The sequence below is a fragment of the Lynx canadensis genome, chromosome A1 (genome assembly GCF_007474595.2).
Source record: "Lynx canadensis isolate LIC74 chromosome A1, mLynCan4.pri.v2, whole genome shotgun sequence".
NCBI lineage: Eukaryota > Metazoa > Chordata > Mammalia > Carnivora > Felidae > Lynx > Lynx canadensis.
In genome coordinates this window covers 27,253,929-27,274,539 of record NC_044303.2, presented here as the reverse complement: position 1 = coordinate 27,274,539, position 20,611 = coordinate 27,253,929, and the positions used below count along the sequence as shown (strand labels likewise).

The window sequence follows — 20,611 nt, the reverse complement described above, 5'->3', positions numbered from 1 at the left end:
AAAGTCCTATGAGACTGTCAGCTGGGGGCGCCTGGGTAGCTCAGTTGGTTAAGCGTCCAACTTCAGCTCAGATCATCGTCTCATGGTTCGTGGGTTCGAGCCTTGTGTTGGGGTCTGTGCTGACAGCTCAGAGCCTGGAGCCTGCTTCTGATTCTGTGCCTCCCTCTGTCTCTGCCCCTCCCTCACTCATACTCAGTCTCTCTCTCTCTCTCTCAAAAATAAATAAACACTGAAAAAAATTAAAATACTGTCAGCCGATTTTTTCAGCAGGAACTTTGCAAGCCAGCATGGAGTGCCATGATATAATCAAAGTGCTGAAGGGAAAAAACCTACAGTCGAGAATACTCTACCTGGCAAGGTTATGATTCAAATTTGAAGGAAGGGAAAAGTGTTTCCCAAACAAAAGACAAAGGAGTTTATCACCACTAAACCAGCCATAGAAGAAATGTTAAAGGGACTTCTTTAAGTGGAAAAGAAATGGCCACATGAGCTGTAATAAAATATGAATAAAAAGATACAAAATATAATAGAATATACATAAGACATGGAGAAGGGAGTAAAAAGGGAAGAGAAGGGGGGAAAAGAGTTTTTTTCTTCTTTTAAGAATATGTCTGAACTTAAATGACCATTAAATTAACACAGACTGCTATTTACTTAGGATATTATATATAAACCTCCTGGTAACCATAAACCCAAAACCTATCATACATACACAAAAAATAAAGAGAGTAGCCAAACATATGACTACAAAAACTCATCAATCATGAAGAAAGACAGCAAGAGAAGAAAAAGACAACTAGAAAACAATTAACATAGTGGCAATAAATATATACCTATCAATTAAATGAGAATAGCCTAAATGCTCCAATAAAAGCAGAGAGCGGCAGAAAAGATAAAAACAAAACAACAATGAAACACAAGACCATCTAAACACCGCCTACAAGAGACTCACCTCAGACCTAAAGACATACAGTGTGAAAGTGAAGGCGATGGAAAAAAAAACATTTACCATGCAAATCAAAACAAAACAAAACCCAAACAAAACAGAACAAAGCTGAGACAGCAATGCTTGTATCAAGACAAAACAGACTTTAAGACAAAGACTATAATGAGACAGAGAAGGGCATTACCTAATGATAAAAGGATCATTGCAACAAGACGATAAAACAATTATACATATCTATATAGCCGACACTGGAGCACCTAAATACATAAAACAAATGTTAAGGAACATAAAGAGAGACTGTGATGGTAATACAATAGTAGGGGACTTTAACACCCCACTCACATCAATGGATAGATATCCAGGCAGAAAATCAATAAAGATACAGTGTCTTTGACACGTAAGGCCAGATGGACATAACAGATATATACAGAACATCTATCCAAAAACAACAGAATACACATTCTTTTCAAGTGCACGTGCAACATTCCCCAGAATAGATCGCATGAGGTCACAAAGCAAGTCTCAACAAATTTAAGAAGGTCAAAATCATACTATGCATCTTTTCTGACCACAATGGTATGAAACTGGGAATAAATCACAAGGAAAACACTGGAAAAAACAAACACATGGAAATGAAACAACATGATACTAAACAACCAACGGGTCAGTAAAGCAATTGGGGAAGAAATAAAAATTTCCATTGGAGACAAATGAAAATTAAAGCACATCAGTCCAAAATTTGGGGGATGCAGTGAAAGCAGTTCTAAGAGGGAAACGAGTGACACAGGCTGACCTCAAGAAACAAGAAAAAAGCTCAAATAAACAATCTAACCTTACATCTAAGGAAACTGGAAAAGAGAACGAAGCCCAAGGTGAGTAGAGGGAAGGAAATGATAAAAGATCAGGGTGGAAATAAATAACATACAGACTGACTGACTGAATGAAACCAAGAGTTGTTTGTTTGTTTTTTTTTTTTTTTTGCAGAAAATAAACAAAATTGATAAACCTTTAGCTAGACTCATCAAGAAAAAAAAGAGAAGGACCCAAATAAATGAAATCAGAGATGAGCGAGAAGACCTGATGCCACAGAAATAAAAAGGCATATAAGAGAATACTATGAAAGATTACATGCCAACAACTTGGATAACTTCGAAAAAATGGATAATTTCTAGAAACATAACAATCTTTCAAGACTGAATCAGGAAGAAATAGAAAATCTGAACAGACTGATTACTAGTAACAAAATTGAATCAGGCATGAAAAAAACTACCAAAAAGTAAAAATCTAGGAGCAGAAGGATTCACAGATGAATTCTGCCAAACATTTAAATAAGAGTTCATACATATTCTTGTCAAACTATTCCAAAAATAAAAGAGGAAGGAAAGCTTCCAACTATATTCTATGAGGCCAACATTGCCCTGGTATCCAAATCAGACACACACCAGAAAAAAAAGAAAACTACAGGCCAATATCCTTGATGGACATTGATGCAAAATCCTCAACAAAGTATTAGCAAACCACATTCGAGAATACATTAAAAGAATCATTCACGACAATCAAGTGGGGTTTAATTTGGGAATGCAAGGATGGTTCAGTAGTCACAAATCAATTAACATGATATATCACATCAACAAAACAGGATAAAAAAAATCATAGGATCATCTTAGTAGAAGCAGAAAAGCAGCTGACAAAATTAAACATCCATGATTGATAAAAATTCTCAACACAGTGGGTGTAGAGAGAACATACCTCAAGATAATAAAGGCCATTTATGAAAAACCCACAGTTAACATCATATTCGATGGGGAAAAACAGAGCTTGCCCTCTAAGATCTGGAACTGGACCACTTTTATTCAACATAATACTGGAAGTCCTAGCCATCGCAGTCAGTGAAGAAATAGGGATCCATATTGGTAAAGAAGAAGTTAAACTGTCACTATTTGCAGATGACCTACTACTATATATATATAGCAAATCCTAAAGACTCCACCGAAACACTGCTAGAAGTAATAAATGAATTCAGCAAAGTGGCAGGATACAAAAGTGATACCCAGAAATCAGCAGTGTTTCTATACACTAATAATGAAATAGCAGAAGGAGAAATTAAGAAATAACTCCCTTTACAATTGTGCCAAAAAGAATAAAATGCCTAGGAATAAACTTATCCAAGAAAGTGAAAGACCTGTACTCTATAAAACACTGATGAGAGAAACTAAAGATGACACAAACACATAGACATGGTTTTAGAAGAGTATTTTTAAATGTCCATACTACTCAGGGCACACTACAGATTTAGTGCAACCCCCCCCCCCCCGCCATTAAAATACCAACAGTATTTTTCACAAAACTAGAATACTCATAAAATATGAATGGAACCAGGGAAGACTTTGAATAGCCGGAGCAGTCCTGAGAAAGAAAACGTTAGAGGTTTTAGAATTCCAGATTTCAAGAGATACTACAAAACTACAGCTTTTGAAACAATATGGTGCCGGCACAAAAACAAATATATAAATCAAGGGCACTGAATAGACAGCCTCAAAAGAAACCCATACTTACATGGTAAATTAATCTGTGACAAAGGAGGCATGAATATACAGCAGGGGAAAAAAACACTGGACCACTTCCTAACACCATACACAAAAATAAACTCAAATGGATTAAAGACCTAAATATGAGACCTGAAACCTAAAATGTAAAAATCCTAGAAGAAAACACGGGCAGTAAATTCCCAAACATTGGCCTTAGCAACATTTTTTATAGATATGTCTCCCATGGCAAGTGAAACAGAAGCAAAAATAGACTATTGGGACTGCATCAAAATAAAAAGCTCTGGTACAGTGAAGGAAACTAACAACAAAACAAAAAAGGCAACCTACTCAATGGGAGAAGATACTTGCAAGTGATATATCCAAAAAAGGCTTAATATCCAAAATATACGAAGAACTTACACAGCTCAACACAAAAAACCCTCCAAACAATCCTATTTAAAAATGGGCAGAGGACCTGAACAGACGTTTTTCCAAAGAAGACCTATGGACGGCCAATTCTTCCAAAGAAGGCAAATAGATGGCCAATAGTCATATGAAAAAATGCTCACTATCACTAATCACCAGGGAAATGCAAATCAAAACCACAATGAGCTATAACCTCACACTTGTGAGAATGACTAAAATCAAGAACACAAGGAACGACAAGTGTTGGTGAGGATGTGAAGAAAGAGGAACACTTGTGCACCACCGGTAGAAATGTAAATTGGCATCGTCACTGTGGAAAACAGTATGGAGATTCCTCAAAAAATTAAAAATAGAAACACCTTCAGGGAAGATGGTGGAGTAAGCTCACCTTGTCCCACCGATGCCACCAGAGAGGAAGCCCCACCAAAGAGGCTAGAAAGTAGAGAGACATGTTTGGGAGCTAAATGGACCCACGAGGCTGTAAGCAGGAGGGAGGGAGGGACACTGTGGGTATGGAGTGGGGAGACAAATGACTCTCACCCGAGGCACCCCAGGCACAGGGAACCCGCACAGGAAAGACGAATCCCCATCCATTGGCTTTGAAAACCGCAGGGGCATGATTTCATGAGTTCTTACGATTAGCAGGACTTAACTCCTGGAACTTTAAAAATCAATGGGCTCCTCTCTCTGTGAGCCAGCAAGGCAAGAGGAAACTGAGTCCATGACCTAAAAGAGCACAAAAACAGCCCCGCAGAGATACGACACAGAAGCAGCACTTTGAAAAAAGCCTGGGGTATACGAGAGGGAGATTTGTCTATTAATCTGAGAGCATGTGCTGGAGTGGCAGGGACTGCTGGGAGGCTTCTCCAGGAACAATGGGGCTGGAGGGTACCATCGACCTGCCAGAGACATAGACACTCAGCAGCAATGGTTGTGGGAACCAGCAGTGTGCCAAACTCGCCACCTAACTTGCTAACAGTGCACCCCACCCCTTGTTTTCCTGTGGACACGCCCCCTTGAGCCGGCCTCTGCTCCCACAGCAGACCCGGCAAACCTAGCTAATAGTGCATGCCCCACCCCTGCTGTTTTCTGTTGATCCGCCTCCATCCAGGCAGGTGGAGGTCACATCCCGCAGCAGACCAACAGGACCTTGCCTACACCCCCTGCCCTGACCCCTCGCTGTCCTGTGGACTCATCCCCACCAGCCCTGCAGCAGGGGTGTTATAAAAGCAGGTCCACAGCAGACGGGTGCATTTGCTAACACCGTGTGCCCTGCCCCCAAATTACCCTGCAGACGTACCCCTACAATACGCCCTTGGCCAGAGCCCATCCAAAGCCGTGCCACAAGCCTGGCAGTACGCAAGCACGTGCAACAGGGGCCAGCACCGCTCCAACGTGACTCTTGCCCCAGGGAGCGTGGAAGAGAACCACATACAGCAGTCCAACTACACAGCCCCAGAAGTGGGCTGGGGGCAGACATCTGGATGGCCGCAGGCCTCACCCACCAATGAAAGCTTCTTAGGAAGCTTTCACAAGGAAAGCACCCTGTAAGTTTGGTGCTACTGGATCTCTAGCAAATGCCTGGTCTGACTCAACTCAAGTCCAGGGCAGCCCAGAATGGCCCACTAACAACATAGGGACCAAAACCCTGCCTTCAACAGGCAAAGACAGCCATTGCAGACGACTGGACCGGAGGCACACTGCAGCTGAGACACAACAGCAGAGTGCACACAACATTCATAGGAGACGCCCCCAAAGCTCCAGGTTCTGGTGGAGAAGGGACACCACGCTTCGTGGCACTATAGGATGTCTTCTGACGTAGCTGACATTCCTAACACACAGAAACAGACACAGTCAGACAAAATAGGGGGGCAGAGGAATATGTCCCACATGAAAGAACAAAACAAGTCACAGCAAGGGGGCTAAACAAAACAGAGATCAGTAACATGCCTCATAGAGAATTTAAAGGAATGATCACAAATGCATTCACTGGACTGGAGAAAAGAGTGGAGGACCTCAGTGAGACCCTTAAAAAAGAGATCGAAAGCATAAAAAAGAGCCAGTCAGAGATGAAGAACTCAATAACTGAAATTAAAAATACACTAGATAGAATAAATAGATTAGGGGAAGTAGAAGAACGGATCAGTGACCTGGAGGACAGAGTAATGGAAAACAAGCTGAACAGAAGAGAGGAAAAAAAAAATAAAAAATGAAAATGGACTTGGGGAACCCAGCGACACCATCAAGCATAATAACATTTGCAATATAGGGATCCCAGAAGGAGAAAAAAATAAAAAGGAACATAAAATTTATTTGAAGAAATAATAGTTGAAAATTTCCCAAATCTGGGGAAGGAAACAAAAATCCAGATCCAGGGGGCGCACAGACAAATGTCCAGGACTAGACAGCTTCACAGGTGAGTCCTACCAAATATTTGAAGAAGAGTTAATACCTATTCTTATCAAACTGTTTCAAAAACCAGATGAGGAAGGAAAGGTTCCAAATTCATTCCAGGATAGAAGAATTACCCTGATTCCAAAGCCAAATAAAGACTGTACAAAAAAGAAAACTATGGGCCAGTATCTATGGTGAACATTGATGCAAAAATCATCAACAAAATATTAGAAAAGTGAATCCAATGATACATTAAAAAAATCACTTATCATGAAAAAAAATCATTCACCATGATCAATTGGATTTATTTCTGGGATGCAAGGGTAGGTCAATATTCACAAATCAGTCAATGTGATATATAAAACCAAGAGAAAGGATAAAAACTGTATTATCATTTTCAATAGATGCAGAAAAAGCACTTAACAAAGTACAACATCCATTCATGATAAAAGCCGGTTTAGAGGGAACCTCAAAATAGCAGGTTTAGAGGGAACATACCTCAATGTAGTAAAGGACATATATGAAGAACCCACAGCTAACATCATACTCAATGGTGAAAAACTGAGAGCTTTTCTCCTAAGGTCAGGAACAAGAAAAGAATGTCCACTGCACTCTCACTACTTTTCTTGAACATAGTACTGTAAGTCCTAGCTATAGTAAACACATAAGAGAAAGAAAGAAAAGGCCTCCAAATGGGTAAGAAAGAAGTAAAACCTTCATTATTTGCAGATTACATGATATTCTTTATAAAGAAAATCCTAAGACTTAAAAAAAAAAAAAACCTACCAGAAGCGATATATGAAATAAGCAAGATTGCAGGATACAAAATCAATATACAGAAATACGTTGCATTTCTATACACTAATAATGAAGCAGCAGAAAGAGAAATTAAGCAAACGGTCTCATTTACAATTGTGTGAAAAAAGAATAAAATACCTACAAGTAAACTTTACCAAGGAGATGCAACACCTGTATGTACTCTGAATAGTATAAAACATTGATGAAAGTAATTGAAGATGATAAAAAAAAACTAATGGAAAGGCATTCCATGCTCATGGGTTGGAAGAACAAATACTGTTAAAATGTTCCTACTATACAAAGCAATCTACAGATTTAATCCAATCTCTATTAAAATAGCAATAGCGTTTTTCACAGAACTAGAGTAAAGAATCCAAAAAAATTTCTATGGAACCACAAAAGACCCTGAATAGTGATAGCAGCCTTGAAAAAGACGAACAAAACTGGAGGTATCACAGTCCCAGATTTCAAGATATACTGCAAAGCTGTAGTAATCAAAGAAGTATGGTTCTGGCACAAAAACAGACACATTGATCCATAGAATAGAATAGTCCAGAAATAAACCCACAATTATATAGCTAGTGAATATTTAATCAAGGAGGCAAAAATATCCAACAGGAAAAGTCTATTCAAGAAAAAGTGCTGGGAAAACTGGTCAGCTATATGCAAAAGAAGGAACCTGGACCACTTTCTTACACCATACACAAAAATAAACTCAAAATGGATGAAAGACATGGGAGACCTGATACCATAAAAATCCTAGATGAGAGCATAGGTAGTAATGTCCCCGACATCAGCCATAGCAACATTTTTCTAGATGTCTCCTGAGGCAAGGGAAACAAAAGGACAAATAAACAGGACTACATCAAAATAAAAAGCTTCTGCACAGAAAAGGAAACAACAAAACTAAAACACAACCTACTGAATGGGAGAAGATATTTTTAAATGACATATCTGGTAAGGGGTTATTATACAAACTATATAAAGAACTTACACAACTCAACACCCAAAAAACGAATAACCCAATTAAAAAATGGGCAGAAGAAATGAACAGACATTTCTCTAGAGAAGACATCTAGATGGCCAACAGACACAAGAAAAGTTGTTCAATATCGTTAATCATGAGGGAAATGAAAATCAGAACTACAATGACCTATCACCTCACAACTGTCACAATGGCTAACATTAACAACACAAAAAACAAGTGTTCATGAGGATGTGGAGAAAAATGATCCCTCTTGCACTGCTGCTGGGAATGCAAACTGGTAAAGGCACTGTGGAAAATAATATGGAGGTTTCTCAAAAGTTAAAAAGGAACTACCCTATGATCTAGCAATTGCACTACTGGGTATTTACCCAAAAAATACAAAAAAATACTAATTCCAAGGGATATGTGCAGCCCTATGGCTATTGCCCCATTCTTTACAATAGCTGAGATAGGGAAGCTATCCATCAGTTCACAAATGGATAAAGAAGAGGTGGTCTATATATACAGTGGAATATTATTCAGCCATAAAAAGAATGAAATCTTGCCACTTGCAATGACATGGATGACGATACAGAGGATCTAAGCAAAATGAGTCAAAGAAAGACAAACATCGTATGATTCTTTCATATGTGGAATTCAAGAAGCAAAACAAATGATCAAAGGAAAGAGAGAGAGAGAGAGAGAGAGGCAAAACAAGAAAGAGACTGATGGTTACCAGAACAAACTGATGGTTACCAGAGGGGAGGTGGGTGGAGGGATGGGAAATAGGTGATGGGGATTGAGGAGTACACCTGCCATGATGAGCACTGGGTGATGTATGGAACTGCTGAAATACCATATTGCACTCCTGAAACCAATGCAACACTGAATCTGACTACTCTGGAATTAAAAGAAAATAAAATGAAATATAAATAAATTAATTAATTAAAACAAAAAACAAAGCAGCATATTTGCAACTTCTATCCCCTCTTTCCATGTTTCCCCTTAGTGCCTACAAATCTAAATGATCATCCAATGTTTGTCACAAGAGCTCCTTCATCATGACTGGTTGAGGCAAAGAATACAGAGAGAATGTGGGACTAAATAATTTCCCAAGTCACACCTCTGTCGCATTTTCAGCTAAGCCCGGTTTTCTGTTCAGCCATCCAATGAATATTTATGCTGCATACGTGTATTATATGCCTACTGTATGCCAAGTAATGCTAATGTGTTCAGGATACTGAGTCTAAAGTGTCAAGAAGTGTGTGCCCCCCCCGCCCCGGGGTCGGCAAGCAAGTCTTTTATAAAAGGTCTGTGAGAAAGCTTATGGGAAATGTCGGTAGATGAAGCTGGAAAAGTAGATGATAAGGAGTCTGGATTTTACTTGGAAAGCTTAAGTACTGAAGGTTGTTCAGTAGAGGAGTTACGTGAGTGATTCCGCATGTTAGGAAAATCGTTCGGAGGGAAAGGAAATTGGAGGCAGGGATGCCAAGTTGGGGTCTACTGCAAATAGCCTGTTTATTGTTTACTTTTCATGATAAGCGTTCAAAACCACGTCAGTGGTGTGTAGAGTGCAAAGTGTAAGAGCTACTTAAGAGGTAGAACTAAAAAAATCTGATGGCCTGGTGGATGAGTAAATGTAAGGATGAGCAAGTACCTTGGTGAACCGGAAAACAGCAAGTATAGGAGATGATGCCTCCAAGGTTGGAAATGTTGAACTTAAGTATTCCATGACATCTTGTCAAGATATTTTGGAGAAAAATAGGATGTAGAGGCTTTTGAGCTTAGAAGCAAGGCCCGGACAGCTCTTTCTGTAGGCCATTTGTGTTTGCAGCCAGCAACCTTCATGTCCCCTCCTTCGGGGACAAAGAAAAGTCTGGCTTACTACTTGATATAGAAGAGGTGGATTCCCCAAGCTCAGTGTTCCTCTCCTTCACATAGCCCACTGCATGAGCTTCCATCTGGGCGCCTCTGTGGGGCAATGATCAGGTTGTTGGATCCATGAGGATAAATCTGGTAAAGCCTGGGATGGCTGCTTGGTGGCCCAAAGTCCTCAAAAGAGGGCCTGCCGAAACCTTTTCTGAGAACAACCCATCACATTAGGCACAAATCGGCCATAACAGTAAACACTATTAGTAAATAGATAGTAAATAAAAAATAAATTGTCAAAAAAAGAGTACATTTCAAGAATATGATTTCAAGGGTATCAGAGGCCATAACCAGTGTATGCTTCATCTCTAACTCTGGAAGAAACGTGGTTGAAGTCTATGACTCCGCCTATGAATTTCATGTTCTCCACTGAGGATGTTCCAACATAGCTATTAAGTAATCAGGGACACTTTTTTTTACTGGGACATTAGATCGCAAGTTAGAAAGGCTTTGCCCCTTTCTTAAAAATATCACTGCTTTTATTATTCCCTCTCAGCCCACATCTCTAGAAAATGGAAGGGACCTTCTCAGAATAGAAAAGTTTCATCATTAGAAACGTAACATGATGAAGACGCTTTATCTTTTATCACATCGAAAACCTCTACCCTGATGATGTGACAAGCCCTGAAGAATTATGTGTCTACTCGATGTTAGGGAGACGGGGTTTCAGATGCCTGAAGACTGCAAACTAGATGTGGATAAGAGGAGACAGGATTACAAGAAGGTTACTAAGGACAAACTGTTAATGGTACATCAAGTATACAGTAGGAAAGAACATGAGGATGGAGATCACAAGTCTCTTCGCAGTGAGATCAATAGGATTATGAAATAGTATTCCAAGGCAAGTGGTGGAAACACCATTCACTTGACACCGTAAAAAGCACTCCAGTCTACAAAATGCCCAATGGGTAACAATTCTGCACTTGGCAAGAGAAAGGACACGATTATCTAACAAATCTTTTCTCAGCCCACCTTTTAACTCTAATTTCTGTGACACTTAGAAGGAATCATTACAGAGCTGGAAGAAGAGGTTTTCAATAACTGGAAACTAGATATCATGGACTTTTTCAAAGACTTTTTAAGAGTCAGCTGCTTGAAGGCAGAAATTTCTCCTCTAAGAATCCTTGTCAATCACTTTGAGAAATGACCAAAGGAATTGATCCATGTAGAAAAGCTCTTTCTCAATAATTTGCTGATCTAGAAGTGTCCCTGTTGTTTTGTTTTTGTTCCCCTCCATCCACCAAACCCCTAAGAACCAAGAACATGGCTTCTCCAGCTTCATAGACTCCTTTTGTTATTCCTTTCATTTCATTATTCTCGTGACCTTAATCCTTAACTTTGCTGCTATTTCTTTGCTATTGCAAAGCTGCTTGAATATGTGATATACACCCACTGTGTCTACTGCCTTCCCACCTGAAATCTCCACTTTCTCATCCATCAGCCCATGAAGCTGTCCTTTGAAAGATTCTCAGTGACTGTTTTTCTCGGTCTCTTACCATGTGATGTCTGACATCGCTGACATCTGTCACAGTTGCTCCTGTTACAGAAAAGGTCCTGGTCTTTTTCCTCCTAAAGTTTGTTTAGTTTTCACTGGTTTTTAAATTCCCTCTGCTGGCCCATTACACACGGAGAAGGACGTTACTTTGTTCCTCTTATACTCTAACTTTGGGAATTGCCAGAGTTCAGTCACCACTTTCTCTTCTCTATTCCCTTTTACCAGAGGGCTTTCATTCTCCTGGGTTCAACTGTCATCACACTGAACTCTTTAACTTCCATTCTTTTCACTGGCTGACCACTGGGCTTGTCTGCTTGAATCGGCCACTACCCAGCTTGAATCCAGCGTGAGGGTGGCCATGAGGTGGCACAAAACGCACCACAGACTAGAGTTTTAGCCTTGACTCTTCCACTAACAACTGGTTGACCTTGGGCAAGTTACTTAACCTCTACAAGCCTCAGATCAATTGTCTACAAATGAGGGTGCTGGGCGGAGTAGTCATCTCTGAATAATGCTCGAGGGAGTCCTATTGGCTCTACAGAGGTGATGTGGAAGGTTCCAAGAGCAGACCTCTAGAATTCCCACTCATTTACTGCTTTCTTCTGTTTTCGAACACAGGACTTCTGTGTAAAGCTTCATTTAAGCAAATGTCCTCATTAAAAAAAAAAAAAAGTCTGAGCTCGGGTCCTGCCTGATGTGGGTCTTCCAAAATTCTCTAAAATCCAATTATCTCACCTGTCAGGCTGCAGCCTCTTCTAACTTTTCCATATCTATTAGTAGGTCCATCGTTTTTCCACCTGCAGGGGCTTGGAATATTCATCTTATTTTGATTTTTTTCTCTCCTGTCCCCTAAGTGCTTCTAAGATCTCTCTAGATCCGAATTCTATCAGCTCTCTGTGCAATGTCTCTCCTGGCCCCTTCCCGTCTCTACTCTTGGCACTCTGCTATCAGTTCTTTGACTACCGCGAGAACCTCCTACTTTGTCTCCTTCTCTGGTCTCTTCCTTTTCCAATCTATCTTACACGAGGTTACCAGACCAGTTATCTAAAATGCCACTTTCACTTTGTCACTCTCCAGTTTAAAACTTGGATGCTTTCTGATGCCCTATGGGAAGATGTCAGATCAGATCTGGCATTTCTGGTTCAATCCTACCAAAAATAGCCTATCTTCTGTATATATTATGTCCAGATATGTTCTTCGAAAGCCTTAGAAAGCCTCCTCCCTTTTCTTCATCACTTCCTGCTTACATTTTACACATAGTACACGTCCCTTATCTCTCAGAGGCCTTTCTTCCAGGCTGTTTGCAAGTTTTCCTTATCGCTGCACATTTTCTATGTCACTTCTGTGGCAGTTGATCATTTATACATTTTGATAGAACTGACTCATCTGACTTTGTTTTTTCAGCAAAATCATCAACGCCTTTAGGGCAGTCACCATTTCCAAGCAAGTGAGGCAGCGTGGCTGATGGAACCTGTGTTCTCAATCTGTCACCATTATGTATGTTAACTTTAGGCTCAACTTAGCTTTCTCTTATGTAAAACATGGATAAGGACCCAAAGTTGCTGTGAAAGCCAAATGTCCTATGTGAGACAGTGCTTTTGAACTGTAAACGTCAAGAAATATATACTGTGGCATCATTTCTATCATCGGTCTTCACTTTTATTATTCTCAGGACTGAGTGGATACAGAACAGGTGTATAATGCATACTTGGGGTACCGAATCCGTGCAAGAATTCTGTATAAGACCTTGACTGCCATTATATGAAAACACGTAGGCAAAAGTGGTGACTGTGGGGGCATTCAAACTGTGCATGTTTTCTATTTTCTAAATGTTTGAGGTTGTCTTACTATACCACTATCCTGATAATTTAAAAAGAAATACAAAGGAGCCAGTGACATATAGATGACAAAATGGTACAGCACAGCCAGTAAGAGCTGACTACTTCACTGAATACCATAATGAGTGACATCCCTCCCCACACACTGAGTAGCGAGACCTTCACCGTGTGACTCCCCTGTGGCACTCCGAGGGCTGGTGGGCTCTATAGCCACTAGTAGTACAAGGTGAGTGGGACAGTCGTCAAGATCAGCAGGGCAAAGATTCACCACATCACCTCCCATCTGCCGGCACCGCACCATAAGGCTTGCATTCCTTCCCTTTTTCCCTTGTTCCGGGGCCTTGTTTTGCTGTTTGCTCCTAAGCCCTACTATTAAACATCACACCTTGTGAATCGAGGGGCCCTGGAGACCATAGTCAAGATGCTAATCAGCTACTTCAATATCCTTTACTCACGTTTTTTTTCTAAGTACCGACGGCAATCCATCAAGTGACATGACAGTCTCCAATAACTGTCAAGCTATTCCTCAGAAGATTGTAACTGTGGTCAGGGAGGAAAGAGAATGGAGGCGCCTTTCACACTTTTCTTGATGGGCCAGTGGCTATCACGGAGCAGGTGCCCAGTGGCTGACAAATGAGGGAATGGCCCCTAAATAATGGTCTGGGAGAGCGGAAAAAACGGATCTGGACACAGAAGACTGGTTCTAATTGCTACTGACTTGCTGTGTGCCCTTGTTTCATTATTTGTTCGTAAAAAGTGGGATTTGAAGCACACAATCTCTGCAGCGTCCTCTTGCACCAGAATCCCCTGCCTGCTCTGTGTCCTTTTCCCTGACTTGGAACTTCCCTTCAGGATAAGGCAGCCAAGTCAGTACAGACAACATGTACTTATCCTGGATTTCGTTTAGAAAGGAAAGAGGAAGCAGAGGGAGAAAAGCAGTGAAGAAACACATGGATGAGGAAAGGACGGAGGAGAAGGAGTACCCGAGGAAGCTTCAAGTTTTCTTATGGTTCAAAGGAAGGTAAGAATGCCTCGGTCCCCAAGAGTGAGCGGGATCTGGGGAATTTTTCTGTGGGTAGGAAGTCGCAAGTCCTTGCTAATCTTCCCACTTGCTGAAGCTTGGTGCCGCCAGCCCCAAGGGTCATGGGCGCTCACTGACCTGTGCCCCTCCCTCAGAAGCCTGATGATCAGGGTCTGCATGAGGGGAGCCTCAGAGAGACTATGTGGAAGCAGACATGCAGGGCTCCTGCGGTTAGCTGCCTCGCAGTGCATCCCCCTGTGACGTGCCGAGATGTCCCATCTCCTTGGGATTCCATTGTTGGACCCAGAGGGCATGCGTTGTGTCCTTAGAGGCTCCAGGAACTGCGTTTTCTAAGATTTCCAATTGCAAAGATTAAGATAGGTGAGAACTGGTTGCAGGCTGTAAATGGACCCTTTTAAGAAGGACAGGTGAAAGCTCCTTGTGGTTTAGGTGCCAGAGCTATCCAGATACAGTATTTCTCCTGGTAGCATTCTTTTCTGGTCATTCCTGGTTATATTTATTTAATAAATACTATAGAGTGTTTACTACATGCAGCCAGTATTATAAGAACTTTACTAATGTGAACTCATTTAATCCTTATAACAGCCCTATGAGGTATTACTGCATTCCCCTTTTACAGACGAGGAAAGTGAGGCATACAGAGGCTACTGACTTGCCTAAGATCACACAACTAGGAAGCAGCAGATGTCATATTCGAATCAATGCTGTCTCACTCCAGAGTCCTAATTACTGTGCGAGGCTGCCTCTCTCGAACGCCCTCCTGGCACCTATTACAATCCTCGTCAACTGAAAAATGCCCGTTGAACACTAGGATCAAATCCTCTTCTGAGCGCTGCCTACAGGCCTTGCCCATCCGGAGCCAGATTGGCTCTTGCATAGTCATGAAAGCAAAGCGGAGCAAGGCAGAAGGCCAGCAGGGGCTTGGCCAAGGAGCAGCGTTAGCAGGGATGGGGCGCGGCTGCCTGCTGTCGTTAGGTGGTGACAGACTTTCTTTGGACAAGGGGACACAGAAGCCATTCTAAAGGGAGAATGGACAGCTTCCGTGTGTGAAACAGAGCAAAGAGGAGAGTTAAAAAAGAGTTAAATAAGTGAAGTCCAGGTGACTAGCAGAATAATGATACTAGAATCAGAGGGCACAAAGAATGAGAAGTACAGGCTCCAATAATTTAGAAATACCGGATGTGAGGCCTCGGAAAGGCAGCTGGAAATATGGCGCATGAGCTCAGGAGAGCGGTTGGGCCGGGAATGACTTTCCAGCCCACCTTGTGTCTCTCTCCCTCCTGCACAGTCCCAGCGCACACCTGCTGTCCCAGCAGAAGTTATTACCAAGGCTCCCTGTCACCATCGCGAGTTGCCCAGACTCAGAGAGACTGCTCTACCTTTAATCCTTTCGCAACACAGGAACAACGTCCTCGGCACCTGGAACAGTCCCTTGTACATAGCGTACCTGCAACCAGTATCTTTTGAAAGAGTAACGAGTGGACTCTCAGTAATAAGTTGTGAATTAAATCAATCGGATCAATCTGTTACCACACAGAGAGAGCGTAATCATAGGTGAAACTAACCGGTCATCATAGGGTCTGGTCAGGACGCTTGGCCTGGGGTGATTTTCAAGAAGACTTTGAGGAATATATTGCAGGGGACAGTGAAAAAGCCAGTGCAGTCGCTTTGGCTATTTTGCATTCTTTCAGTTTCTAAATGCATTTGCTGTAGCATCATTTTAAAGTAAAATCATTTCTTCACTATTTTGGATTGAAGAAGGTAAAAAGTGAATTTTTCGTTTGCATCTATTATTAATGCCTTCGATATATTTTGAATTTAAATATTCACTCTTCTGGAGACCATGATAACCTTGTTCTTCTCCTTTCCTTTCCCAAACTTAAGACAGTTCTCCAGTTTGTTTTCATTCTTAGTTAATAACTTCTCTTGTTTTTATTTCAATACAAATTTGATATATACATCTTTTCAGTGGAGAAAAGTTATAAAATATAAGAAGAAAATAGAAATTAACTCAAATTTGCCTATCCAGACATAAGCATTAACATTCAGATATTTACCCTTTATATCTCATATATAACCCTCCCCTCTCTCTCTCTAGAACATAATATACACACACGTATACGTATATATACACACACATGTATACATATCTGGCTCTTATTTGAAAAATAGGGATTCTCCCACATGTACTTTTAATAAGAGAACGGAGACTTTGACAGGAAAGACTAATTTCAGTTTTGTAAAGTTTCCCATTAAATAGTAAGAGCGTCACTGCTGCCTGGATCATAACTTAATTACGGCTATGACAGTTCACACCATGCTCAGACCGTGGTCTCGAGCTGGCAAATGAGTGGCTTTCTTTTGGCATAGTCTTGTGACAGTCATATTAAATACCAATGATCTAAAGGTGGGAAAACATTCCTTTGTGTTCTAGTAACTCCGTTCATGATTTAAAGTGTAAGCTGTAGTAGTTTATTTTTAGTTTTGCTATACGCCATTTGTAGGTGTTCCCAAACACACTTGGCCTCAAACACAGTTGTGTGTTTCTCTTCAGTGTGTAAAAAATGTCCCCCACGCTGCTCTGCCTATGCAAGTACATACCCTTCATAGCCTGCAAACGTACTGACATGAAAAATCTCCTTAACCAATAAAAACAGAGGAGCAAACAGAAGAAACTAAAGCGAACTACTTTTAAATGTATGTATGTGCATCCAGAATTAGTTGGTTTGATTTATCTTGTATGATACTGACTCTATTGCTGGTAAAGATTAATTGTATTATGGTGCTCCTGGCATGTTATTTTCCCAGTCCATTTCTCAGTATGACATTTCTTATTTTTCTCCGCTACAAAGCACCCACTATCATAATTTTCACCTGCTGAGTTTACGTTACTAATGATAATATTAAAATTCAGAGTTTTTTGACCTTTATGGCGGTAAATTAGGTCATGAGAATAGATGGGATGCAATCTGATAAATGAGAAAGACATTTCATTATTATTTACGTAAAATGAACTTCACAAGGTTGGCCAGGCACACTATCTCAGTAAACACTCAATTGTCTCCCCTCTCCAACACACCAGAGCCCAGTTGTCTCCTCTGTGTTCTCGCATGTGCGACGCGAGAAATATTCCAAGAACTAAGTGGCTGGAGGGCTGATGCGCAGTGGATCTGGCGTACGAAGTTCTCTGAATAAAAAATCATATGAGTAATGGTCATGATACTTACTGAACGCTTGGTAGGTGCCAGGTGCTTGTACTATTACATCCCTGTTTACAGATGGAAAAACTGAGGCCCAGAGAAGGGGAATAGCTTCCTAAGTTCACACACCCGGAAAGCAGTGGCTCCAGGACTGGGCCCCCGACACTCAGACTCTGGAGCTATTAGTCTGTGCTGCTGTCTGAGTCACCTCTCACGGAGTCACAACTTCTCCACTTTGTTCAAATCCCTCATCCTGCCCCAAGTCCTCTTCCTTACCGAGAGCTAGTCTTTAGTGATTTCCCCTCTTTGCCGTATGCGCTCTCCTCAGTGGGTCATGTGCTCCTTGGGGGCAGTGACTGGGCTGCGGTGGCATATGCTCCCCACGCAGTACTGTGCCTACACCCCTGCACTGGCCCGCACCTGGATGTGGATGGACCCGGCTAAGCTGTGAGTCCGCGGTCTTTTGCGTACTCTCCGAAAGGATGTGATTTCTTACGAACTCCAGTCTGGCAGTTACGAATTAGGTAGTATTTTCTTTCGGGGGCTGAATGGCAGAGAAGTTCAACATCTGGACTAAATAAAGTCCCTGGCCACCTTAGTTCAGCATAGTTTGACTGGAGTTTCTTGGGCCTCTACCCCTCTTAACGTTCATCAGGTATTTTTTGAGCGTCTACCATACGGTAGGCTTTGTGCTAGACAAGAGCCACAGATGAATCATAGTAGTTCCTATGTGTCCAGGGGATGAGAGGCATAACAAATATATTAAAACAGTGTGACAGAAGCCATGACAAGGGTTGGCCTTGGGTGCCGTGGGAGCCCAGAGCAGCCCCTAACCTGGACTAGGGTGGAAAGCAGCTGGCAGTTACACAAAGTGTAGTCAGCATCATGTGGGAGTTTGTTGGAAATGCAGATCTGTGGGACCCAGCCCAGATTTACCCAAGCCAAAACTCTGGGCTGGAGTCCAGCAATCTGGACTTTTAAGAAGCTCTCCATTAGATTCTACCGCTTGATAAAGTTTGAGAAATACTGCCTTCGAGAATGGAAGACTCACAGACACACGCCAATTAGGTAAGAAGGCATATGCCAAATGAACACGCATAAAATAAAGGTGAGGTGGGGTGGTCCCTGTATCACCTCCATTCTAACTTGCACAGTCTACAAGACTTCTGTACACGTCTTCAAGTGAACCAGAATGGAGCACGTTCACCTTCAAGGTCACTTGCCTATAATATCCACAAAGAAGTGTGTGTACCTTTCACCTCACCAGGCCAGGCAGATTCACAGAGCTGTCCCAGGCTGCTAGAAATTCTATGTCAATTACATCGTCAGTCGGTAGGTATTTTAAATGTTACAAACGTATTTACCTACGTGGGCTCATCACTGGGACAGGTTCTGTAAGGCACATACATATTACCTGCCATGAAGGCACATATGCCTGCATTGAGGCGGTAGGCCTATCGTAACTGGGTTGTTCGGAATGTTTAGAATGCAGATAAATACTGTGGGAATATGGAGAAGATGGTAACTGATTTGGGCTGAGCCTGGGATAAGGCCCCAAGAAAGGGGAATTGAGCTGGGCTTGGAAACAGATGGAATTTGCAAGGCAGGTAAAAAGTAGCTCATCAGCATACACTGAACAGTCTGGAAACTGTCCAGACAAACAAAGGCACTCTGTAAACTCATGGGGAAGCTGACATAACAATAAAAATGACGGTGATGCTGAACATCACAGTCACAAATCTCCCCTACAAGGGCAATTTCAGGGCTGGGAAGCCCGAGGCTTATAGGATTTTCTTGAAAAAAAAAAAAATCAAATAGGAAGAAATGTGAAAGAAAAAAAAAACAACACAACTATTGAGTGTTCCAAGGCTGGTGAGTCTTTTCAGGGGAATCTGCAGGGTTTCTGGAAAACTGTTTCCATATACCTGGCAAGGTGCTTCCCGTAAGTCTCCAAGTGACTGTGCAGGTTTACGAGCAGACTGCTGCCCGGGGTGGGGGTGACAGGCAAAGACCTCTGTGGTTCTGACACTGGCACAGCTCAGAACTACTCACTCATTTCTGCAGGAAAAGTCCCACAGTCTCTCTATAACAAACATAACCCACGAAGGCCCCTCCTTTGCGCACCAGCTCTCCTCCCAGTTCGACCTGGGCTCCTACCCAGGTGGGAGGGAGTTCACACTGAGGTTCGGCTTGCTGAAATTCTGAAATTTTGTCATACCCTAAGTTACACTGAAAGCCAAAAGTGTGAGGTTTGCAACCTGCATGGAGGTTTGGCAATGCTCAGTTACAGGTGGCCATAAACTGGACGTCTCAAGAGAGCCGCTGGGCTGGGTGTCCCTCGGGGGAGGCTGGGAAAGGGGAGGTGAGCCGCACTTGGTGGGCAGTGAACTCACAACCCAGTGGATTCCCACCCGTCAAGCCCTAGGGAGAGAGGGAGGGAATGGAGAGAGCTTTTTCACCAGAGCTGGGCAGAGTCTTGAGGCTGAAAGACAAGACCACCCTTCACTTGATTGTGGATAGTCTGGACGTATTTCTTTCCAAGTATAGTCTTCGTAGTTACCCCCAGGAAGCCCCCCGATATTTTATTGGCAGATTGACATCCGAGCTTGCTGCTTCAAATTCAAGAACCTTATATTTTGGATACAGTTTTCACGAAGCGTGTAGATTCGCACAGCCGCAAACACACCTTTGTGTAGCAAAGCTCACCACCGGAGCTGGCAGGGGTGTGGGGGACGGCGAGAGGCACCGCTCTCCCGCCTGCCAGGCATGATTTCGAGGTGCTGGCGGGCAGCAGAAGGCGATGGAACAGGGAAACTTCCTGTCGTAGTCTTTCCCGCCCCTCTTCCCCTTTTTCTTCTTCCCAGCTCTCCACCTACTTTTCTTCTGTGTCATCTTCCTACACGCTTTCTCGAAGAAATGCCACAGTCCAGTGAGTCATGTGGCAACGTGATGGATGAGGTCTGGAGATGAGCAGTGTGTGTGGAACTACACAGCGCCCCCTCCCCCCCCCCCCCCCCCCCCCCCCGCCGGCAGAGCGAGGGCCGGCTG

At 42.2% G+C, this 20,611-nt stretch overlaps 1 protein-coding gene across 1 annotated transcript in view; it reads right to left on the bottom strand.

Annotated features, from left to right (window-relative positions):
* The window catches only part of ENOX1 (ecto-NOX disulfide-thiol exchanger 1), a 451,396-nt gene that overhangs the window by 28,389 nt on the left and 402,396 nt on the right, over window positions 1–20,611 (bottom strand).